At 53.0% G+C, this 24960-nt stretch overlaps 1 protein-coding gene across 4 annotated transcripts in view; it reads right to left on the bottom strand.

Annotated features, from left to right (window-relative positions):
* PIK3R5 (phosphoinositide-3-kinase regulatory subunit 5) overlaps nucleotides 1–23133 on the bottom strand; it is a 60031-nt gene extending 36898 nt beyond the window's left edge. For 2 of the 4 annotated variants that reach the window (XM_027471392.3, XM_027471396.3), the window contains exons 1-2: nucleotides 23024–23132; nucleotides 11262–11417 (exon numbers count right to left, since the gene is read on the bottom strand). The gene's annotated coding sequence lies outside the window, so the exon portion shown is untranslated. Of the gene's footprint in view, nucleotides 1–6330; nucleotides 6436–11261; nucleotides 11418–23023 lie in introns of those variants that run through there. The other 2 variants (XM_027471394.3, XM_027471393.3) reach the window with 2 other exon arrangements.
* Between the last annotated feature and the right edge of the window lie 1827 nt (nucleotides 23134–24960).

The following is a 24960-nucleotide window of genomic DNA, read 5'->3' as shown; positions in this document are numbered from 1 at the left end:
AGAGAGAGAACCAGGAAAATTGCCTCTTCCCTGTAATAAGTAGCCCGCAGTCATCAATTTTGCATCTAGTATTTTGTCTGCAACAGCAAACTCACCGGGAAAAGCATCGGGGACATCACACAGCAGCTAAAACTTGAAGATACAGAGCACCACGTGCCAAGAGCTGGGCAGGGGAACCAAGGGCAGGGAAGAATTACAGGTCCAGGCAGGGACTCCCCATAACACAGGGCAGGACCGACAATTAACCGCTCAGTGCAACTTGTCCAGCCCTGCTTTGCTCTCAGGGAAGAGTGACTGACCGCACCAGGGAGGTAAACACAGCAAGAGCAAGACCGAAGGGAGGGGGAGAAAGGGAGGAACATCACAACCACGAACCTCCACACACACGTGTGTGGTGTGTGACGTCGGAGCTGGCGGCGCTCGGCATCACGTAGCCCCGAGCAGCAACTCCAAAAAAAGAAATACACCGCGGGCAGGTCCCCGTGCATAGAAAGCACAGGCGGCGCGGTCGTGGAAAGCAGGTTACCCACGGCTGCAGGTCTGCACGGCCACCGCAGCTCCGCTGCGCACGCGTGGCCTCCTGCAGAGCTGGGGGAGGAGGAGAGGCTGCCTGGGTGGCGGGGGAGAAGTATTTTGAGCCTCCGTTGAAGTAGAGCAATTGGGTTTTGGGCCATGGATCCTGCAGCACCGGAGCTTTTCGGTGGTTATCACAAGTGGTTTGTTATCCCAGCTCCCTCCGGTACAGCTTTGCGCTGCTCAGCTGCCACTAAGTACACCCGATAGAAGAGAAAGCCAACAGGAAGCTGAGAAATGCTTAAGACATGTCAGCCCTGCACAGATATCTCCATCTGAGCCCTTTGCATTGCTGCAATGGGAATTATTTAACGGGATTTCCCAAATCCCATCCCCAGGATTACTTGTATTAGCAGCCAGAGCTTAAGGCTAAGGCTTATGGGGTGCAGAGGCTGTGAGCTCCAGGAAAATAAAATCCAGAGGTGTAAACATCACCTCCAAACCACCACCACTTTTCATTTCAGACTTGGAGAGGAAGGCTCCATGGAGCAATCAGTCCTGATACCCAACGCCTTTGCTGTCTTTTACCCTGGGATCTGCTGTCCCTGAGCTGGCAAAGTCTCAGATATGTTTTACAGGACCAGGAATCACGTTATAGAAGTGAGCCTGTATGTGCTCTGGGAGTTGGGTACCAACTGCGGGTCACCACAACAGGCGGCCTTAGGACCAGCCCCAATGATCACAGGGATGCTGCTTAGGGTTGGGTTTAACAAAAACAAATTAAATCACCATGGAAGCAACAACGCGGTTGCAAGAAACTTGGCAAAGAGAACAAAGTAATCAGATAAACAGTTTCAAGGTGAGCAAATTCCTCAGTGAACTGGTCTGAATTTCAGCAAAACTCATCTGCTTGAGGGTGCGAAAGACAAGGAGTGGAGGGGGTCTCAAGGACTCAGAACAAAACCTTTCAACCCATCATTTCGAAACAGCGCTTGCACTCATCTGACTGTGATTCAGAAAGTAAAAATCAAGCCAGAAATGAATGAAACTTCTCATTTCTGACATTTTCCTCCACACACCAGTATTTAGGTTCTCATTGCCATGAACAAGCCCGCACTAAGGCAGCTCTCCCGGGGACCAGCCCCACACCAATTTGCAATGACACCGGGTGGGGGCACTGGCACCCGGCAGGTGCCCGCCACCAAGGGCGCTCCTGTGCCAGCTCCCCCTCCCCAGCACCCCAAGACAGCCGCAGCCCAAAGCCCTGACCCCACTCCTGCAGCTCAGGGGCTCACCAACCACCCCCTGTATGGAAACCCCGGTGTCAGCCCCACAACACAGGCAGGAGAAACATCTCCCCCAGGCCAGAGCGTGAACTTGCAGCATCCCACCTGGGCACACTCAGACGAGGAGAGCCAGGTGCTCCGCTCACACCCTGGAGATTTTTATTTTGTTTTATGAATGGAAAAGACTTTCAATCATTTCCCAGCTGGCTGCCCCTCTGGGAAGGGCTGACCGGGAGCGCCTGGCTCCGCAAGTCCAGCAAAGCCCCGAGCACCACGGCTGACCTGCCAGATGGCTGAGAGCAGGAAGGAGCTCGGCTCAGCTCAGCGCCAGCGGCACGGGTGGATTGTTTATCTGCTGGTTCCTGTTTTTAGTTTTGTCTCTGTTTTCTTTCTTTGTTCTAAAATTGTGGTGCAATGGCGATACCTGGTCTGAATGACACAGGCTTGCTTTGAAGTACAAACCAATTCATTTTCTTACCTAGTAAAAGGACAGAGACCCCAGCCCCAAAGCAAGCCATGAGCACATTGACCCCCACATTTGCTTATAAGCTGAACTGGAGCAGAGATTAACTCCAGAGCTCACTGTGTGAAGGCAGAGCCCTCCCAGATACAGGGCTGTCAGCAGGGACACCTCTCCTGGGATGAATCCACCAGCTCTGCATACTGGGAGACCAGTCCAAGCGATGATGGGATTAGTCAGCAGCACGTATTCAGGGCTGAGGAGCCGATCTGCAAACTGAGATCCAAATCCTCATTGCAGGTTTCTCCGAGGACATCGCGGAGCTGGCACAGGGCCAGCTGGTGCTGGGCACCCGCACCCACTTGGCAGAGCTTTCCCCAGTCCCAAGCATGAGGTGGACAGGAACGATGGCTTCACCAGGAGGTGGGCGCTAGCCAAGACTTCTCGCTCACGTACCTGCTGGGCTCACTGCCAGGATCCTTCTCTCACCGAGACAACAGACATCAGTCCAAGAGGTGACCCACGGGCAGCTTGGGGATTTGATGCTCCTTTATTTGGGGTCCTGGCAGGCCAGAAAAACCCATCAGCCCTCAGAGACAACAGGGCTCCTGAAGGACATGGGGCACTGACACAATGGGGACACCTTTGCTTCCCCCTTGCTCCCATCACAGCGCTGATGCCCTTGGGCAGGGCCAGCCACATCCCCTACCCCAGGGGGTCCGAGGAGAGCTTGGAGCCCATTTGGGGCAGCCCGGTATAGGATGAGGCCAACTGCACCCCATGCAGCAGCACCAATGGGTCACTGTAAGAACGAGCCCTCGCCAGCCCCAAGCCACAAGCACAGATGGGAGCGAGCTGTGCTCCAGCTGCAGTTCATGAGCAGACATCCTGCTGGGCCAGGCTACCAGAAGCTGTATTTTTAGCAAATGAGGACTGAGCCCCCAAAGTGGCCTGTTTGCACTCCTTTCCACGCAGTCCCTGCCTGGCTCCAACAACTCTGACCTTGGCTTCAACCTGCAGGTCCCCCAGCTCCATCCTGCACCCTGAACCAGCTTTCAGCTCCCTCTCAGCCTCACACCTGACCCTTTCCATTGTCTTTTGCTCCATTCCTACACCTCCGTGTCCTTTTGCCACAGCCACCCAATGGAGCAGCTGAAACTGGGACGCTGCTTCAGAGCCATGGGCACTGGTCTGGGCAGAGCCTCCAACAGGACCCTGCACCCAGATTCCCCAGAACCACAACCTTTGGGAATTATTCACCCCCCACCTTCCCTCAGCACCAGATCTGGACATCATTTAACACCCTTATTCTCAAACCACTACTTCAAGGAAAGAAAAACATGCTGCTAGCCACGTGGTGATGGGAACCAGGGCCAATGGGGAAGGCAAAGTGACTTTGCCCAGGTGACACAGGAAGGCGGTGGCAGGACAAGAGCCACACTGGTGTCCTGGCACCAACCTAACCCAGCACATTTCACCCTCTGAAAGCTGCTACAAAATGTGGCCGCTGCATTCATCCTGGGCTTTTCTCAGCTTTTTCACCCTATTTTATCTACGACACTCACTGCTCAGGACACATTAATTGAGGCGGTCACTTGAAGACGGTTTCTTGTTTACAAAAAGTGCCTAGATGGTCTTTTCTGAAAGTAATAATAATATATTGCAATGATGCATATGAATAATGTATTGGTTCAATATATGAAATAATATGAAACAATAACACTGAAAATCAGTACTACCACTAATAATGAAACAGCACAAATTCAGCAAAGCGAGGCCTCTCTGCTCTGCTGGCACAGGGCTCAGAGCCCTGTGGTTTTCCCCCTCAGTGCTCCCTGGCCAGCAGCTACTCCTCCTTCCCTCTTACCTCCAGGGAAACCCTAAGTTGTTTCTTTGCTTTTAACTTCCAAATGTTGTCTCAAAATTAGCAGGTCTCTGGTTTAGACAGTTATGTCTCACATCTGCCGGCTCCTGGGAGGGATCAAAAGACCCAGCACACTGATCCAGGCACCTCCCTGGGAAGTCTGTGTCCCCTTGGGAATAGGCTCCACTCCCCACATTTAATTGGGAAAGTGTAAATACCTGCCTAATTAGTTAGCCTGATCGCTCTGCCTTTAGCAGAGATTAGCAGGCAATTTGCCCCAGCAGCGGTGGGTCCCTTGGGCAGGGCAGATAAGCATCTACTTTTCTGGGAGGGCAACTCTCAAGTGGGTTGAGTGCAAATTGCTTTTGGTCACAGCTTTTTTTTTTTTTTTTTTTTTTTTTTTTAACATTTTGCAGCTATTTCTGCCCTCCCCCTCAACTCTTTGCCTCCAGAACTCCTTCTGGCAACTGCACTTCTCTGCTTCTAAATGCTGCCATCGTTTTCACAAGCACAAGCAGCGCTCGGCCCACATCACCCTAGGGCTTTGATTTTTGCATCGACCGAGGCAAAACCCATCCCACTTTGGGCCAAGTTAGCAGACAGCATAAGGAGAGCAGAGCACACGCAGTGTCCATGGCCGGGTTTGCCTACAGCCATCCCTGGTGCCTGCAGCAGCAACGTGGATCCAGCAGCTGAGGGATGCAGCAAAGCCAGCACCACCCTCGAGGCAGCGATGCTGACAGCCCCAGCATCCTGCTTGTGTCCACTGAAGCTGGCACCCACCAAGACTCAAAAATTGCCGAGCATCCTCCTCCCTTCAGAGCTTTTGAATATTTGCCTCCCGTTGGACACTACGCAATAAAAGTTTACACTGTGGTCACATTAGGAAGCCTGTGCTAAAAGCACCGACCTGCTCTCCATGAGCAGGCGCTTCGCTGCGCTTCACCCCGCTGCTCCCAGCCAGTGACAGGGGATGCAATGTCCCCTAAACGACCAGAAAGGTGAAACCAGATGGTGGGGCAGACCCCCGATGTGGACCCCGATGATGGAAGCTGTGCTGAGCCTCCATCAGTGTGGGCAATGCACAAGATCACCCTCCTCTGCAGAGCCCCACCTCCTGGTCCCCAACACAAGCCAAGTGGCTCTGCAGATCCCAAATGCCCATTTATAAATGGGATGAGAGAACCAGCAGCATCACAAGCATCAATCAGCACCTGCAGGGTGCCCCAGCGCTGGGCATCAGCAACCGAGACCCCAGCACTCGCCTCCCTGCCAGACCGCTCAGCCCTCGAGCTGAGAAAAGGCAGTGTCTGGTGGTTACAAAAGGAACCGAAAGCCCGCAATAGAAACCAAGAGCCCCGGTGCCATGGCATGGCGAGTGACCTCTCTGTGCCTCAGTTTCCTCCTCTGAATGCAGAGGCAAGGCCCCCACTGCAGCAAGCCCTGACAGCCCATGTGCGAAGCGCCAGCAGATGGAGGTGACAGCATTATTCTCCTTCCATCCCCTTATTTTTAATTCCTGATGTAGCCTTCCCAATCCTATTTATGACCCTGGCAGGCAAGGCTGGCAAAACAGGCCATATCAAAAAGCATATTAAATATATATATGTATATATATAATTTCACAGATGTTATTTCTAACCCACAAGAACCACTTGCCTTAACCAAGATATCCTGCCATGGACACCTCAGAAGCACAGCACCCAGATACCCATCCTCGAACCTCTCCAGCAGTAAAATCGATGATCCACAATCAGAACATCTCGGGCAGCAGCAAATCAGAGAAATTAAGCTGCACATGAGAGGGACACATTCTCAACAGCAGCACACACAGGGGAGCTGCAGGTCCGACCGCTAGCACCAGAACTGCCTCAAAGCTGTTTTTTAAAATCCAAATTCCTAAGAAACAAAATAGAGAACTGCATTGCCCAGACTATTGCAGCAGCCACTCGGCTCTGTAAATCTAATTAATGAGCCAGGAAAAAAAAAAAAAAAAAAAAAAAGTGTCATTCGTTTGCTAACTACTTCACCCAGCGTTGCCAAATAGACAGATAAAGGATTTAGCTGGGGCCCTATTCCAGCCAAAGGAGCTGGGAACCTGGCAGGGATCGCAGAAGATTAGAGAAGGGTGAAAGGAAAAAAAGAGGAGGAAAAAAAAATCCAAATAGATTAGCACTTTCCAAATGCAAGCATGTAAATCAGCTTACGCTTTGTATAATGCCACCGTTGTGAGCGTCTGGCTGCGGGTCTGCTTACAGCACCGCGTCGCAGCGCAGAAGTCCCAGCTGAGCCGCGGTTTATTTGGGCTCAGGAATCTCACGCCACCAACTCCCTCACAAAAACAGCGGTTTTGTTTTTACCAGCTTTGTAAATTCTCACAGGAAGCCAATTAGGGGGAACCTGGGAACAGAGGAAGATTCATAATTGCAATTAAGGCTTCAAAGCGCTTATCCCAAGTGTGGCTGTTAAAATTAGAGCCGGGGAAGAAAATACCTTTGAAACCTTGAGCTTTCAAACAGCCCCAGGCTGGGAGTGCTTCTCACTCTGTATCAGCCATCCCCTGGCAGGCAGGAGCTCGCCTGAGGTGGATATAGACAGGACAGGCTCCAGGCTGCACCACCTCTGCGGGCACTTTCACGCATCTGCCTCCTGCCTTTGGGAAGAAAGCTCAGCCCTGTATGCATGAAATCTTTCCCCACACCACCACTGAAAGCTTTGGTGTCAAACAAAACCTTTGCTCCACCTCTGTGATGTTCTCTACTCGTAGGACCTCTCGTCACCATTGCAGCATCCCCAGCAAGGACAGAATAGCTTGCAGACTAAGCTGCCTATGAGGATACCAGAGATTTGGGTTTAAATCTATCTGCTGCTATCAAAGTGACCCAATGATTGGGCAACACTTATTCTTAAGACCATTACCTTTCATATCGTCAAAAATGAAGACATCCTCTTAGAGGGTCAGCAGTTTCAGCAGTAATCTGCACACTGAGAAGGAATGGCTAAACAATCCAAAAAAAAAAGTGTTTATTTGGACTGCTCTGCCTATTTGCAAACCAAAACCCACAACAGCAGCTCAGCATAAACAGTGCTGTGGCTACACCAAGAGCTGGGAAACCTGGCTCTGCAGACACTCCTGCAGCAGCACTCGCATGGACTTCTCTGTCACGATGGGTTGGAGGTGGCTCTGCTGGCTGTGCTTTGATTTTCAAGGACAAAAGCTCCAGTTCAAGTTCAAACATTACCAGAGAGGTGCTCCACGTGCTGGAGCTGACCCTTACCTCTCAGACAAAGCTGCAGTCTTGGCTTGAGATTCACAACCCAACCAAGCAAGTGATAGGAGCCGAACCAGGCCTTCTCAAATTAGCAACCCTGAAAGAGGCAAAAACTGGAAGTACTCTGTGATCTGCCCTAATCTAACATTCCAGCCCATAGCCTGGGCTTGACCATTTCAGCTTGGAGCCAAGCAGATCAGCCCTATGGGTACCTCAGTCCTCCAGCAGCAGCTGATCAAGATCAGGGCTTTTTGCATGTTGGATGGTGTCCATGATACCGGCAGGACTGGCCAGACTCTTCTAACTGAGATCACAAACATCCAGTGTATGTGTATCTACATGGCTCGTAATCTCATATCTAGTCCAGTCCTTCTCTTACAGAGAAGCTCAAGTAGGAAAAGCACAAGTTACAGGAGTAACATATCCGCACTAGGACAACCTGCAGCCTGGCACTGTCAGCAGTACATTGTCCCCCTCCACATCCCTCAGCAGAAATGCTGGTGGCAGACCATGACATGGCCCTGAGCATTCAGACTTGCTGGGCCAGCATGCTCTTGGTAAGAAAAAAGGTTGAGAAGAGCTGAGAGAAGAAAAAGTGACTCACCCAAGGTGTTAGGGCAGGCCCCTGGTAGACCTGGAAGAGACCACCAGGTCCTGTACCAGCCGTGGTGCTGGACTCACAGACAGTCCCTCTGCCTGCCCTCCCTGCCAGCAGGCACAGACACATCCCTAGTGATGGCACCTGATCTACAGACAGCACTCCCCATGCACAGCTTTCCTTCCAGCCCCTCCTAACCCCAAACAACATCATAATGCTCCAGTAGAAGGGCTGGGGTTAAGGATGCAAAGCCCACTCTCTCCTCAGCAGGGACACATGCTCTTCCTCCACCCAGCCCCACAAACCCCTGGTGCTTCCATGGTGGTGGCACTCATGCCTGGCGTGCAGGAGGACAGATCCTCTGTGGCTGTGCATGGACCAGGAACCCACAGCAGCGCAGTGACTTACCCTCAGTCATCTTCAGCCACAGCACGCCCCTAAACATGTCTGCTTTCCCCAATGTGTTCACAACAACTTTCTTCCAACGGCCCCATACACCCCACCAGCTGCCTTATGCCACAGCTGAGTCGTTCTCAAGGATTTTGTGGATGATGCTCGGGGTCTAGTGCAGGATCTGCCCTGTGGCCTTGGGAAGTCATTTGTGTATCTGGAAATGTGTTGGCTTTACATATTTTTTGCATAAGCTACTTTCCCTGTGGTGTTTTCTCCCTACCACTGAGCACATAGGACCTGCTAATCAAATGAGGTCAAAGAAAATTCCAGCCAAAACCCCAGCAGCCTCAGTTCTTCCCTAGCAGCAGCCACCAGCATCCAAACAAGCATAGTCCGTGTGTGGATGTTCCCTGTCCCTCCTCCAGCAGCAGGAGTAACCCCATGGGACCAAGCGACGGGCCACGAGCAGGGCTGACATCTAAGCAAGCCCAGCACAAGCAAGGAGATGGACTTCCAGTCCCCAAGGGCAGAAGAACTGCCAAGAGCAGCTCTCTAGAGCAAAGGCTGTCGCGGCTGCAGCCCACCCGGCCCCCAGCTCTCATTACGCACCGAGCAGACTTCCCGTCTGAAGAGGAAGCCGCAAGGCGTGCGGCTGAACCCCTCGGCACAAAAACATTCCCCTCCCCACCGGCTGAAGCTCGGGGCTCACCCATCGAGATGGTTTCCAAGAGCAACCCCACACTTCTGCATTTTCTACGGAGATCTTCTTACTTCACCTTCCTGCGCGCACTGGTGCCAAAAGGAGAAGTGCTGTGGCGCCGGGGGAAGTTGTGCCACCATTTCCTACTCTGGACAATGATTTCAGTCTCCTGCCACATCCGAGAGCCACACGTGGCACCCGCCACGCCGTGCCAGCGAGCTGCGCGGCTGTTAACATGCAAAGACCTCTGGTTTGGGCCTGGCAGTTCCAGGAAGCCGAACAAAGGCTTTTAACAAAATATGAAAACAAAGACCACAGGCAAATGACCCAGCCAGAAGGAACCGTGCTGCCCCTTGGCACTCGCTAGGCTGGGGGACGCCAAGGCGGGTGCGTGGCTGGGCAGTGGAGAGGCCGGGCCCAGAACCACACGGGAAGGTTGCAGCCCAGGTCTGTGCACTGACACTCGGAGAGTGTCCAAAACTGCAAAACTCCCCCAAAACTGCAGCACGCACTGCTTGGTTGGGCTCACACAATCCCCAGGAAAGAGACAAACCAACCACTGACAGACACCTGAAGGCAAGACTCCTGCCTCCGCTTATCTCCAGGGTTTCCACCCACTTGCTCAGTGTAGGTGCCAAGGGCAGGATACACACACACCTCCCACAAAGCTTAGGTCTTTCCTTTAATCTAGTCAGCAGATCCAAGGATCACTCCAACAGTTATATGGAGAAGACTCATTACAGTCATAAGAATCTGAGGGTCTGCTGACAACAACAGAATCGTCATCTTTAGAGGACAAAATCTCCCGTCTCCCTTCTCTGAAAGAGTTTGCTAAGCCCCAGCATCAGAAGCTTCCTACAGCACAGAAAGAGAAGGCTTAACATATTCCCTGCTTTAAACTTACTGCTGTAACCTTATCACCAGAGAGGCACCTCTAGATATTTTTAGAGGTAATATCTGCTGGCACAGGAATTACAGTGCATTAATTAGCAGAGAGGCACATACTGACAGTCACAAGGTCACAAAGCAACATCCATAATTTACACTTCCTTGGGAGTTACTGAGAAAACAGGACACACGAGAGCCATCACAAGATCTAACGTCTTGAAGAGTTCCGAGCATAGAGGTTCACATTTCCCCAAAACAAACATTAGCAAATTTAATTTCTCAGATGGCCCAAATCCTCAAGGACTGCAAAACTCAGTGGGTGCTCCTTGGCCATGTTGAGTCAGTCCCTAGAAAGAAATTCATGGGATTACAAAACCGTAACGCAGCAGTCTGATGGCTCAGGTAAAAAAAAATAATAATAATAAAAAATAACGGGTGGTCAACATTTGCTCTCCTCGGGATAAATCACTATGGAAACATGTTTATGTTTTAGTACCAGCAGCCACTCACACTCCCCAGCAGACATACACAGCTTCAGCCTTTTGGATGCCTGGGGTACCTTAAATCTGAGAGCTGGAGCCATCGCCTTCACGGCTAGTTAGGACTAGGGAGTTTTACATTGATCAGTAATACAGATGGACAGATTCACTTTCCTCAGCTATTTTGACCGTTCCTCAAGAAGTTCATAGCCTGACTTCACCCTCCCCACCCTCTCTTCTTCCCAGGCTTCCTCCACCAGGTAAAAGTTACTGGCAAGGAAGCGTTAGAGTAACTCAGGCCATGGCAGGACCTCCTGCGCATCCCCGCTGCACTGAGACCATCAGCTGCGATAACCAGCTGCAACCTCGGAGCATTGGACCAAGAAAAGGTAGCACACAGGTCTCACCACCACTGGGCAGGACAACCCTGCTAGAAGGGTGGATTGAGTAGGATAGTTTGGTTCTCCTCCAAAAAATCCCCATAGCACAGCTGCTACAACAGAGAACTGCTGGGCGATGCAAGACTGACTGAGTCAATACTCGCCACCATCAGAACAGGCAACTGTGACATTATTTGCTCATAAAATGCTTGACCATGACAAGGATTCAGATGACATTAAGCCATCCAGAGCTGGCTGATGGCTAGGTCAGGTCCAGAAGTGGTTTATTCCTATGGACAGCTGCTCCCTTTCTGCCAGAGTGGTTTCCACCTTCTTCTCTGAACACCAGCAGCCCTGCTGGCAGCCCCATAAAGGCTCTTACCAACACACTGAAGCACACAGTGAACAAAGAAAGCCATGAATAATACCTTTATGAACCTGCTGCACAACCAACATATCAAGGCAAGGAAGATCAGCAAAAACTCTCGGTGTCTTGTTTCTTCCATCAAGGTATTTAAAGCTGATGACTTCAGGATTACCATCCAGTCAAAAAACAATGGAATCCAAGGCATGAAGCAAGATAACTGAGAAAAAAAAAAAAAAAAGAAAGAAAGAAGATCATCTGGTGACTTTGGAGAATCCACATCTACTAACTGCTCTACTATAAAATTCTGAAGTAACACCAGGTCCACCCCAGGGGTAGGATTCATCTCCTCCAACTTCACCTATACAAAAATAAGGTGAATTTCTAAGCAAACCAACATCTACTGACAGCGAGAGCACCTGACATAGATGTCAGCTCATCCCATCCAGCTTGAACCCCTCCATGGGCAGCCAGCAGACTAAGGTACATTAGAAGCCCATGTTTTTAGGCAGGCATCCTTATGCAAGATGACTCCCATCCTTGTTCCCCAAAGCTGTTTCCCACATGCAAAGCAGGAATAACCACACTTCCTTCCTTACCCAGCAGTTGCATGACCAAATGTTTCAGAGCCTGTAACAACCTCAGACAACGCAATAATGGGAACATGGAAATTGCAGTAGAGCCACTCAGTTTAGCTTTCACTTCTTTCACCCCCAAACTTGATTCATAACAAATAAAAGCAGAAGCCAACGTTTCTGCAAGTAACTTTGTCCGTTCGAGACTTCCAGGCCTCCAACTGCTTATGGTCCATTTAATGGAGCCAATTCACGGATGAACTGCATTAGAATACAGAAAGCACAGACAAATAAGAGCAAATAAATGCAAAATCATTTGGAACACGTGAAGGCTAGCAACAGATAGTAACAAACACCAAGAGGCTGCATGCGTGGCACAAGGCAGCAGAGGTGTGGTTTCCACCCAAGGATGCATTAGCTTTCAGCCAGAGCCACGAGATGCTGCTGAAGTCAGTAGCAGAAGCCCCATCAGCCATGGCAGGGCCAGTCGGAGCCCTCCCTGAGGCTGTTTAAGAGATCTGAACTGTGCTGCAACCAAGCCTCCATCCACCTCTCCCAGAGCGACGGATGTAGTCTGTTCCTCGATCTCCCAGGCTGACTGACACAAGCAGGGTCTGAACCCACAGCAGAGGAGCAAGGAAGGCTCCAGCACCCAGTCACCACGAGGGGATCGCAGGGGAGCACTGCCCTGTGGGGCTGTCACCACACAAGGCTCACTCCTCTTCTCAAGGTTCAGTCATTTTTTGAGTTAAAAAATTAATCTGGTGGGGCTACCCTGTAAGTGTACAAAATGGAACCGCAGCAAAATTTTAGTGATTTCAGAGTGAAACCACCATGTCTCCTGGTGATGAGCTTCTCATCACCACGTAACTGACTCCAGCTCCAGGGAGCTGCACCAAGAGTTTATTTCCACTTTATGGGGCAGAAAAAGCCATCTCCTCCTAAGCCTTACCAGAGATACCACGGTACAGCATACTGCAGAACATGGTGCAAGAGCTGGATGTGGGCTGAGTTCGCAGGCAGGCGCAGAGAGCTGCCACACCAGGACACACCCAGAGGAACATGCTGGTAGTGAGAAAGTAACAGCAGACACCCAAAACCTGAATGTAGACGAGCAGCCTCAGAGCTGGCAGGGCTGAAGGCATTGCCAGTAGCTTCTGGGCAATTCTCAGCTAGTTAAGAGAAATACGATCACAGAAGCAAGTACCAGCTGGTTTCACAGCATCACTACCACCTTCCTCATCAGCAGTGCTGGCAGCAAGTGAAGTCATGAGGTGGAAATAAAGGAGAGCCCCTTTCCAGCCCTGGGGTCTCAGGGGAGCTGATGGGAGGCACAAGAACAGCAGCCACAGATGTGGGTGTTGGTTTCAGCCCTCTGGGCATCTTCAATTTGCAGTGGGGGCACAGCACCCAAACTCCTTAACACTGGGCACTGAGCAGACCAGCAGTAGCTTTAGGAAGCCAAGGGATCTCCCAGAGACAGAATTCAATTGAGGGAGGATTGCAGCATTTTGTACCGACTTTGCGTCTTGACCAGGGCTCAGACCAGTCAATTGGAGGTTTGCTGCTTCCATGTTCAGGCCTGCACTTGAGAGCAACTACGCCTTTCCTTCAGAAACAGAAATAGCCTGAGATGCATGGCAGACTAATACATGCTGAAGACACTCACAGATTATCCTGGGACTTTCTGTAAGCAAGCAATTCCCTCACTGCGAAGTTAGCGATGTGAACAGGGCATGGAGACCAGAGTCCCGTCAGGCCCTGACTCCAGCAGTAATGCTGATGGGAAACTGAAACCACAAAAGTGAGACAGTGTCCAGTGCAGCATTGTCTGCTGACCTCCCTACCAACTATTCTGCAAACTGAGACTTCCTCCTGGCTTATTTTTAAAATGTTCTTTTTTGCAATTACCACTTTTCAAGACAGGATCTCGTGCATTCTTGACAAACAGATAACGGGGGAATTCCACTTGCTACCCCTGTGAAGACGTGATGTATTTTGATGCCGAAAAATAAGAATCTCTAAATTAGTCCCACCGAACCATCACCGAGAACAGTTCTGATGGTGCCTTCCCCCTTTCTCCTAAAAGACACTTCTCTTTATGCAACCTCAGTGACTCATGGCAGGTCCTTTCAATCAGAGATATTCTTACCACTGGCAAGACGCTGCCTTTACCTCCAGCTTGAACCATGGGCTGTACCCTTCATCTCCATATTCCATTATTTTCAGCTCATGTAAAAGTGCTCGTGAACTGCTTGAGTCTCAAGCTTTTGGGAAGTGAGAAGCATAGGGAGCAACATGTCTCCCCGCTGTTCTTTGAATTAGGTCAATTACTTCTTGCAGTGATTTCTGAAGGAAACTGCAAAAGTCCCACTCCTGGAGATGCTGAAAGACAAGCTTCAAATTGCAGGACAGGGAGAAAACACGCCCTGCTGGGAGCGGAAAATGGGATAAATGCAATCACAAAAAAAGCTGTTGTAAAGAGGAGGAGAATTGTCTGTACCCATGTTCTTAAGGGCAGAAAAAGCAGCAACAGACTTGAATCGAGTGACATGAGCCAAGTGGCCCCTGCCCGAGGCCAGGGAGAGACACCCAGTGGCCCTGCCAGTCTTGCAGCCTTCCGTCCCCATCACCTTTTCAATCCTCCTGCCCCTAGGCAGGTGAGGACCCAGAAGTCTGTGGAATTTCTTGGATTTCACCATTGTAAAGTACATCGCAACACCAAAAAGTAACTTCCTTTAAAAAAAAAAAAAATCCAGCTTTATTCTATGCTTCCTTTTATCTCTTCTCTGTCAACGCTTTCCTCACCATCCAAAACACCAGACCAAGGCCAGTGGGTGTCAGCACCTCGAGCTTCTCTCTCAGAGGCCAAGCTGACCTCTCCTCTTGCATGTGCTGGCAGTAGCAGCTCTGCCACCTGCAGCGCCTGCACCTCCCTGGTACCCGAACGCTGCCCTTGGCCAGACTCTGCCAGGCACAGATGGCTGGGCCAGGACATCAGCAACCACAGCCCCACCCACGACCACTCAAAAGACTGCATGGGCTTGGCAGAACTCAGCCAGGGTAAGAGAAGCTTCTTCTTCTCTTTAAAAATCAGCAGAAATTACACAGATCTGATCTGAGTAAGAAAAGGCCAGTTAGACATACTCACTCCTCAGAGAGGAAACGTGCTTGTTCCTGGCATTGATTATGAAAACCCCTCACCACATGATGCAAGAGTTAATTTTAGTTCCTATCACCCCTTATCCCGAGAGCGAAGGCTGAAGTTTCACCCAACACCGCAGCCGATTACAAGCTTGGTGACAAGCGAAGCCCCAGAAAGATTTAGGTTGGAGACAGCGATGGTCTTCAGCAGAGCCCGGCTGGGCACTGAGTACTGGCAACGTGCACCTCAGGGGCACTGAGGCTGCTCTGTGGGGCTGTGGAAGTTGGGAAAGCCGCGTCTGTGTGTCACAGGAGACAACTGGGGGAGGGAAAAAATCAGCAAATGCAGAGTTTAGAGGAAAAAGGTGCTTCCCACAAAAAAAGGTGGTGAGCCAAGCTGCCCTTGCCAAGAAGGAAGGGAAGAACATGACTTAGAGTATCAACTGGTTCCGTTCCTCCCGACGCTCACTGGTGTGGCTGCAAGCCGGTGGGACAACGCAACAGGTCCCTTTGGGAGGGTTCTGGGGGCCACTCACATGGGGCAGAGGGGACAAGACTCCAGGCGCTCCCATGCCTAGCAAAGAGACCCTCCCAAAACCATGCAACCACATCTCCAGCCTGGAAGGGAGCCTGGTGCTGGCTACCTCTGGGCATGAACCCCAACCCCAGGTGTCCCACGTGCTGCCTTGGGCCACCACTGGGCATGTGGGACTTCTTCAGGCATGACCCTTGGGGAAAACAAACACTTTTCCTGTGAAAGGTTACATGTGGGTGCACTATCACATTTAGAATAGCATCAAACAAGTGGAAACAGTGATACTGCCTTATCACAAAAAATCACCATCAGCTATTCGTTGTTCCACTGACTCGGCACTTTCTTCTGCCTCTCCAAACTCTTCCTAAGACTTCTTGTCCACCCCCAAATAACCGTCACGTTACTCTGCTACGCTGAGTAACAGCTCAGTATTTCTGGGGGGATTCCTTTTGCGTACTTTTTCCCATTCCAAAAGCATCTTTATCCCCAGCCGGGTCCAGGACCTTCCCCGTCCCCCAGCTGAGCAAAGCAGCACAGAGCCCACACAACCAGGAGTTCCCCACGGTGGAGACCCCAACCTCTGCCCCACGCTGCCTTCCCCCTGTGCCACAGCGAGAGACGATGTTAATTTTTTCAGCCTATTTGGGAAAACAAGTTTACACGTGAGATTTCAATTGGCTCCCTCTCTGCTTAACTACTCCAGCTGTGAAACAAAGCAAGTGAGAGACAAAGCACTACACACAAGCAGTGTGACCATTTCAGAGGGCTTTTTGTGAGCTTTAATGCCAAGCCCACTAAATAGATTAACTTACAGCATAAACAAGCAAGTAAATCTTTCCCCCAAGGCCCTGTGTATCCAAAGGAAGCTTTAGAAGTTACTTCCTGCCATTGTGGAGGCCCTGCTGGGAACCCAGGAGCCTTTTCAGTCCCTGGCTTGGTTGCCCAAAAACTTCAGATTTGCTTCCAGCACCGCTGGCTCCAGCTCCACAAAGGACAGATGACGGTGAGGACAGCTTTGGCCGTTCCCCATCAGCCTGGGGCAGCAAGGCAGTGACTGACACTCGCTTCTGAAAACTCAGGGACAGGTCTGAGCCCTACTTTGACCAGAGGAACCACCGGTACAACTGCACCACCATCACAGTCACGAGAAGGAAGGGAATCTCCAGGTGAGGAGATAGACCACGGAGGGCTGGATGTCCAGCCGACAGCAGGATGCCAGCCCCACCATGCTGTTCAGCCCCAAGCATCTTCAAGCACCTTAAAACACTGAAATACTGCAGCAGCTTCTGCATTTTCCATTGTAGGGAGAAGTGACAAGCCCATGGCATGAAGCCTTTCCAAGCCTTGTGTTCACCTCTGGGAAGAAGCAGGCCCAAGCTGTGCTGGAAGGCACCACAGCACCCCAGATGTACCAAACCCTGAAGGTCTGGAGAAGGAAGGGCTGCACAAAGGGAAGGTGCTGGGACCAGAGCTCTTCTGGCAGTCCCGCAGTGGTGGGTGAGCTCCAAGACCCTGAGCTCTCCCTCACTGAGGGCAGAACCCTGAGCTGGACCATCCTTTGGTCTGGCCTACTATGGCCACCAGAGCAACATCTTCACCAACCCAAAAAGCCACGGAGAAGACAAGCCAAGAGGAATCCTCTTCTCCACATGAAGGCCCTATCCACCACTCTGTATCCCTTCTCCCTGGCTCACTGAATGTATTTGAAGGTGACGTGCCACCACAAGTGGCACAGAGGACCCCATCCATCCCCAAATCACCTCCAGCCAGGTAGGCACAGCCCTGACCAACTCCGACGTGCAGGACAAGTCACCAGATCCTCCCAGTGACACACCACAGGAGCAAAAGGTGCACAAAATCACATGGCACATGCATCCTGAATGCCTTCCAGCCCTTGGTTCCTCCCAGGATGGGTGGTGGCATCGCACGGCCCTCATGCCAGCTCTTCACAAGGAGCCGAGTTCCTGGGAAGTGGCTTGATGGAGACTCCAAAGCACAGATTCCACAGAGCCAAAGGCTTCCCCCCTCGCCCCACAGCATCATCCTACAGCTGGTGATGGTGTCCAGGTTAGAGACCCCCGGTGGGAGGCTGTTGAACACCCACCAGTGCCCAGTGCTGTGAGTCAGTAGCTCAGGGACCACCACGAACAAGGTCCCCAGGCTCCAGGTGTGCTGCGTGCCCAGCAAACATGGACTTAGACCCACACGGACACTTCTTGACTCTGCCCAAGTTCCCTAAAGGATCAAACACCCCCTAGCATTCAGACCAGATCAGCCCGAGAGTAATTTGCATCTAAAGAGCAGTCCTTTGGGGACTTCAGGCTTGGTGGGATGGATTGCAATCCAGCTAACTGATCCAGGGAGGCAAACCTCAAGCAGAAGGCCTCCGAGATGAGCAGGACTCACAGCCATGTCCAAGCAGCAGCAGTGAGGTCACCCAAGGCTGGGTCTGCAGGGCTGGAGACCGCTCGGTCACACACCAAGCACCCGCGCCCCGAGCGCCACCGTAACCGGTGCATACGCACAGCCACGTGCGTGCACCGATTTGCAAGGTTTATCAACACAAGGACACCAAGAATGAAGAAACATTTGTGAAGTTTCACATGTACAGATTGCCAGAAACAATGAGAAAAGGGAAATGCCACCTGAAAGGACGAGAGCTTGTTTGCAGAGAAGCCTCTAAGCCGAGGGTTTAAATAGACACAGCGTTGGGGGAAGCAGCTGAAAGGGGAAATATTTCATCCTAATTTGAGACAAAAAAAAAAAAAAGAAAAAAGAATAGGCCTTTGTGGAAGGGATGAAAAACACTTTTGCAAGTTCAAGACAACACCGTCCTTCCTAAGCGTGCACACACCAGACGTGCACCCATGTGCTGTGTTTGAACATTAACACGGCTTTAGGATGAATATTTTAAATGCCTTGATGTTACAGCCCCAAACCCTCCGACACAAGATAAAAAGGGAGACAGATTCCCTATCACAGCACTGCTAAAGACAGTCACAAGATCAGGCTCAAAGCTGACATCATGACTGTGGGGGGACAATGCTCCAGCACGCCCTGCATTCCCAGGCGCCCTCGTCACATGAGCTGCTCACTTCTGCTTACCGCCACCCAAAATGAGGACCAGCAGCACTTCAGGAGCTGCTCTCACCCCAAGCACTACCAGAATTTTAAGCAAAGAAACAAAGCATTTAAGGGAAAACCAAGCCCCATTCCCATTGAGCCAGGAATGGTTCCCAACAGCATGGAGTCATTAAGCATTGTCACAGCCCCACAGCATCATCCAGCCAGGTAGCATTTTCTAATTCTGCTTTTAACTCAGCAGTGGGGTTGTGCTCACATCTGTCGGCCAAAACCATCTGCAGCACTTTTCACTGCTCAGCACAGCTGGGAGGCAGCGCTGGAGCCTGCTCCAGCACCCGGTGCTCGCCCGGCCCCGTTACGGGAAGGGCACGGTGCAGGTGGGGGCGCTGAACCACGCAGCTGTCCCAGGCAGGATCCGGCCGCTGGGCTCTTTCTTACCAGCAGGAGACTGGAACCTGGGTGAACTCTCAGATGGGGCAGGTTAAATACAGCAATCACACTTGAGAGGGGAGCACATCTGAGCCGAAAACAGGCAAGCCTCGAACATGAAACCCCGCCAAACGCCCGCAGCATCGGGCTGCCTTCGCACCCCTCGGAGCCAGCTCTCCTCCTGCTGCCTTCTGCAAAAGCAGCCGAGCATCTCCAGCTCCTGCAGCACGGCCAGGCCGCAGAGAGGGAGCAGATCACCCAACCGCAAGCCGAGGTGGCTTTTTTTTTTCCTTTTCCTTCAATGGCAGGGCTTGAAATCAGAGATGAACGAGTCTGAAGGAGCTCACGCCTGTCCACTCATGTATTCCAGATGCACACGCTATAATCACGGCTTGCCAAACAGGATACGAGCCGTAAGAAAATAAAGCATTTTATCTACAAGCTTTTCCAAGAGGGTATTACAAACAATGGGGAGGAAATACAAAATTAACACTAGAGAAGAGCAATTGGCAGTACCCCTCGTGAGCCTGTTCTTCATTACAAGGCTGCCTATTCAGTGGCTTTCATTAGGAAAATCGCATCGCAGAGCCATTCCTGACAGTGTCCCTATTTCCTAATTAAGCTTTGCCAAAGAGCCGCGTCTTTTCGTTACCGCACGGCGCACAAGCACAACAATTACCATTTCATCGCGCTCCGGCTGCTGAAAACCCTGCAATTAACGCATCCGAGGAGTCATACAGACATGTCACTGGGGAGACAAGTTCTCACGTTGTGTTAATTGGCGGCCAAAGACGAGATCATAAGGAAGGGAACGCTGGTTTTCAGGGGGTTTCAGTCCCCGTGCTGAGAAAGGCACCGAGCTTCTCCCCAAGCTCCCACCCAGGCAGCTGGAGAGGGCTCGGTGCCAGCGTGGGTGCTGGTGGAGGGTCCTGCCCACACCCTCATGTGCATCGTGCCTGTGGCACGTTGACTCCATAACCAGCTGTGCCTTCAGGAGAGCAAACCTCCACGTGGATGCACACAACATGGGAAGGACATGGTCCCGGGTGGTTTCTGGAGACCTCCAGTGATGGCTTTGGGTGGGTGGGCACCTTGCAATGACAGGGCTGGCAATGGAGAGGGGACAAAGGTGACCCCACACCACCTCCAGCCATGCCAGGAGTCCCACAATACTGAGCCTCTTAGGGAAGCAGAAGAGCAGAGAAAGAGCATGAGCAGCAGAACCTGGGTCACATTCACAGGTCACATCTTTCTCCACTGCAATCAGGAATGACATCTCCAGCCCCAAACACCTCCCCATCAGGTGAGCACGGCTGCAAAGCGTTGGACTATGATACAGTGTCTGTGGGGGGCAGTTTCCATAGGGAACTTACCCCTACTTACTGCCCAGGGCAAGTTCAAAGCAGAGACAAGAGGAGTTTAGAAACAGCAGGAGACTCTCCTCACTCAAAACCATCCTTGGGGCACTCACCTGAGCAGCTCTCCCCCAGAAAATTCATGCACATTTTCCACTTGCAAAATAATAAAGCAAAAAACAGGCAGCCCCGAAGCAGGAACAGCTCAGTGGTCACCCAAAAAGAGAAGTTGAAACTGTCCCAGGTGAGCTACGGCATGGCAACCCTGCAGCAGTCCCTGCATCATTACAAGGGTGTCACAGCCTGGTCCCCATCACGGCTGGAGCATCGTGCTGACGGCAAAGCCACCGCCACATCCCTCAGCCCTGAGGGCCACTGCGATGTGGGCAGCATGCTCTGCTGGGGCAGTGTACAGCACTTCTCTCCAGTGTTTTCATCTGGATTCAGTTCTTCTTTCTCGGTACAAAACTCACATCTTGATTTTCACGTTCAGCAAAAGGCACGAGGTGACAGTTTTGGTTTGCTTTTCCCCAAATTGGGGTGCCCTGATCTGCAGGGGTGGGGGGTGAAGGGTCTGGCCAGCTGCACCATCCTACAGCACCAGAGCCTGCAGCACTAGTGAAGAGCCCCTACCCCAAACCCATCCACCCTGCTGTGACAGCTTCTCCCTCTGCAAATCATCTCCAGCACTTCAGCCGTCCCCTCTTCCTCCTGCCCCTGTCGGGCTGTGGAGCTGCAGGAGAGTGCTGGAGGTGCAGCAAGGCGCAGCGAGCATCCCCACTCCCTGCTGACAGGACCACAGCACAAGGCTAACCCAGCCCTGGACCACGCACACCTCCTGCTCACAGTGCTGCAAACCGTGCTGTGCACTGCCCGGACACCTGCAGGGCACCCTCCAGCCCAGCTCCAGAGGATGCGCCCCGGCTGTCGCCCTCCAACCTCCTGCAGTCGCTGTAACCGAGGGATGCAACAGCTGCAACCACTGCTGCTAGGCTCTCGCCCTTTATCCTCTCATCTTTCTAGGTTTATGCTCTAATCTGAGCAACACCCGCAGTTCCAAAACACTTCGCGATTGTGTTGTGGAAACAATTTGCAACTCCATCCAATTTCTTTGCTATGAGCATGAAACAGCCAAGCAGACCCATCCCCAGCACACACACACAAAAACCAAAGCACTGACATCCTGCACATCCCTGGAGTCCGCAGCCTCTGCATCTAACCAAGATTTAGAAAATTACTACACATCGAAAACCTAAATAAATTGCAGCTGCTTAGCCTCAGCCCCTTCAACAACAGGATAAGCAGCAGCAGCCTGCAGCTGCCTGAGCATGTTTTTGCTGCATTCAGAGTAGCAACATCAGCACCGAAAACAAGCTACCAGCAAAGCTAACGGGTGCTGGGGTAACAGTGAGATTTTAATAAACATGAAAACAAAGGTCTGAAATCTCTTTTCTCCCGCTTTCGTTAGTGATTTGAGTCAGCCTGGCCTTTTCCTCCCCTAGGGCTTACACCATCCAAAGCAGCTAAACATCTTTTTGTGGAGCTTGCTGCAGAAGTGAGCAGGGCAGGAGGCCAGGCTGGATCCGTGCGCCCCCCTGGTCAGTGCTGGCCACTAAATGGGGACCGCTGGTGGCACAACAAGGCCATGGAAACACCCGACCAAAATGCTCCTTCCTGGGCACGAGCATCGGCACAGGCCAGTGTGCAAAGCAGCACGAGGACATCTCAGGGTTGGCGCGTGTCCGGACACCAGTGCCGGAGGGATGACATGCCGCTGGGCTTGTCACATCCCAAACCACATCCTGTTGCCACAGCAAAGCCCTGCCAGGGTCACATCGCTGCCCTGCTGGGCTGAGGGGACGCCGGGGTCCCGAGGGTGTGAGGAGCAGCAAGTGACCTGAGGGCACTGGGTCCTTCCAGCCTGGCAGGGGGAGCTCCCGGTGACACCAGGTGACTCACTGCCACCCCCGCCAGAGACTCTGCCAAAACTCCAGCCGGGTGCCGGAGAGCCCCTGGGATTTCCCGGGGACCCATGAGCTGTGGGGTGGTCCCTGGGGGCCGAGCTCCACACCTGGGCCCCAGGCAGCAGCTCTGTGGGGCAGCAGGAGAAAAACAAGAGCACGCAGTCCAGAAATGAGTCACGGCAGTGGGGCCCCGTCCCCACCAGCGGGCACAACAAGCTGCTCCTGGCCACAGACCCTCCCAGGCTGCCAAGGGAGCCAGATTGAGGCAAGGTGGGGGGTGCACCCTTCCCAGCCTGCAAGGGGACCCCCCACCCTGGGGCCATAGGGTGACCCCCACCAACGGGTGCAGGGTCCTCCCTGGGGTTGCAGGGACCTCAGGGAACCCCCCTGCGGGGTCAGCCAGAGGGGCCCCCCCAGGGCGCACACACCCCTCCCAGCTGAAGGGGGTCTCCAGTTCCATGGGGGATCATTGCCCCCACGCATTTATTTGAGCACCCCACTTAGAAGCCCCCTCACCCCCCATATCACACACACACCCCCCCAGCACCCACCGACCCCTCAGTTACACGGACACCCCTGTTACAAGGACCCCCCCCTAGAGCCACCGGGCGGACAGAGCCCCCCGGTTACAACCTGCTCCCGGTCACACTCAGGGGGCGCGGCCCCCTCCGGTTACACCGACATCCCCCCCGCCCCCGGGGGGCTGCAGCGCCCCCACTCCCGGCCCCGGGGGTCCCCACCTGGAGGGCGGCTGCCGCCGTCGCTCCCTGCCCATCCTCGGGCTCCCCGCCGGGCTCCGCTGCGCTGCGCTCCCCGCGGGCGGCACCGGCGGCACCGGGCGGGCGGGCGGGAGGGGCCGGCGGCGGGACCCGCCCCGCACGTGTGGCCCGGCCGGCCCCGGCCCCGCCCGCACCTCCGCCCGCCCGGCCGCTTCCTTCACCCGCACACCGCCCCCTCCATCCAACTGTCCGACCGCTCAGCCACCCACCCCTCCGTCCCCTCCTCCATCCATCCGTCCACTCCTCCATCCCTCCATCCATCCCTTAATCCCTCCATCCATCCCTCCATCCATCCATCCCTCCATCCACTCCTCCATCCCTCCATCCATCCCTTAATCCCTCCTCCATCCATCCATCCATCCCTCCATCCATCCCTTAATCCCTCCATCCATTCATCCATCCCTCCATCCATCCATCCATCCATCCATCCATCCATCCATCCATCCATCCATCCACCCACTCTGTCCCCCCCTTTCTCTTCCATTCATCTGTTCTTCTATTCATCTACCGCTCCCTTCATAACCTTCTCCTTCCTTTCACCCATCTATCCATCCCTTCGTCCATCTGCCATTCTGACACCTCATTCTTCCACCCATCCACCCACCAAACCATCCAGCCATTCATTAATCCACCTCCCCTTGCCTCCACCAGTCCCTTTCTCTCCCTCCAGTCATCCACTTCTCCATCCCCCTCTATCCATCCCTCTCTCCATCTCTCCATCCCTCCCTCTGTCTCTCCATCCCTCCCTCCATCCCTCCCTCATCCCTCCCTACAGCCGTCCCTCCGTCCACCTCTCTGCTGCCCCATCCCTTCACCCCTCCACTCCTCCACCCTATGTGACCCTGTTCTCCTTCCCTCCCTGCTCATCCCCTTTTCCCTGCTGGAGAATCCCTCAGCACCTCCCCATTACCGTGAAGCCACCCATGGCTGGGCTGGGTGACACCAGGCTGGGGACACACTGCTGCTTGCTGCTCTGGTGGCACCTGGAAGTGGCCTTTCCTTTGTGTCTTCAAGGGAGCTCCTAAGAAAGGGCCCGTGCCAGCATCGACCACAGGCAATGCTCTCCCCCGATGTCTTTCCGACGGTGTCTCTGCTGCACGGGGCCGGATCCAGCCCAGCTGATGTTGTGGGCAGCAGCAAGGATCCAGCTCTGGGTTTCCTTGCGGGTTTTCGTTTTTCAGAAGAGAGTGACCGCTGCTACGGATGCTCTGAGACTCGAAAACCGCTCGGGCGCTGAAATAGATGTGGGTTTCGCAGTGAGATTCCAGTGAATTTTAAAAAAAGCAACCAGAGTCAGAGCCAAAATCCCCCGTAAGTGCTGGTCCCCAGTACAACGTCTCGTGGGACGCTGCGCCCTGAGCCCCCGATGCCACCCGCGCCCTGCAGCGCCCTGGGGCTCGCACCGGGTGAAACCCTGCGGTGAGGGGACGGAGCTCGGCCTTCACCAGCTGAGCCGCCCCGGCAATTCGGAAGAAATTCAGCAAAAATAACAGAGAGGGGAAAGTCTGGTGTCTGTCACGGTGCCACCTGCCTCGCAAAGCACAGCACCCAGGTGGAGCAGGGGAGGTGGGAGCGGTGCAGCGCCCTGCACTGCTGCCTCTGCAAGGACAGGACCGGGAAGGGTGGCAGTCGGGTGGGGAAAGGCTGCTGGGCACCAGCCCGGTGTCAGTTTTGGGGATGCCAATCTGCCCTCTGGCATCCCTTCTGCTCCAATCCCACCTCCACATTTCAGCCCCATCCCTTCATGCTTATCCCCAAGCCAGAGGAATCGGGATGGCAGAAGGCAAGATCAGCAGAGGCCGCACTGCTCAGGCTGTTGGGGCTGCCACGCGTCCCCCCTGTCCCTCCAGGTCCCACCCCATGCACTGTGCATGCCGTCATCGGCTTGTTTTGCTCCT

This window comes from Anas platyrhynchos, chromosome 19 (genome assembly GCF_047663525.1).
Source record: "Anas platyrhynchos isolate ZD024472 breed Pekin duck chromosome 19, IASCAAS_PekinDuck_T2T, whole genome shotgun sequence".
Classification (NCBI taxonomy): Eukaryota; Metazoa; Chordata; class Aves; order Anseriformes; family Anatidae; genus Anas; species Anas platyrhynchos.
Note: the sequence above shows the minus strand (reverse complement) of the source record. Positions and strands in the feature narration are given on the sequence as shown.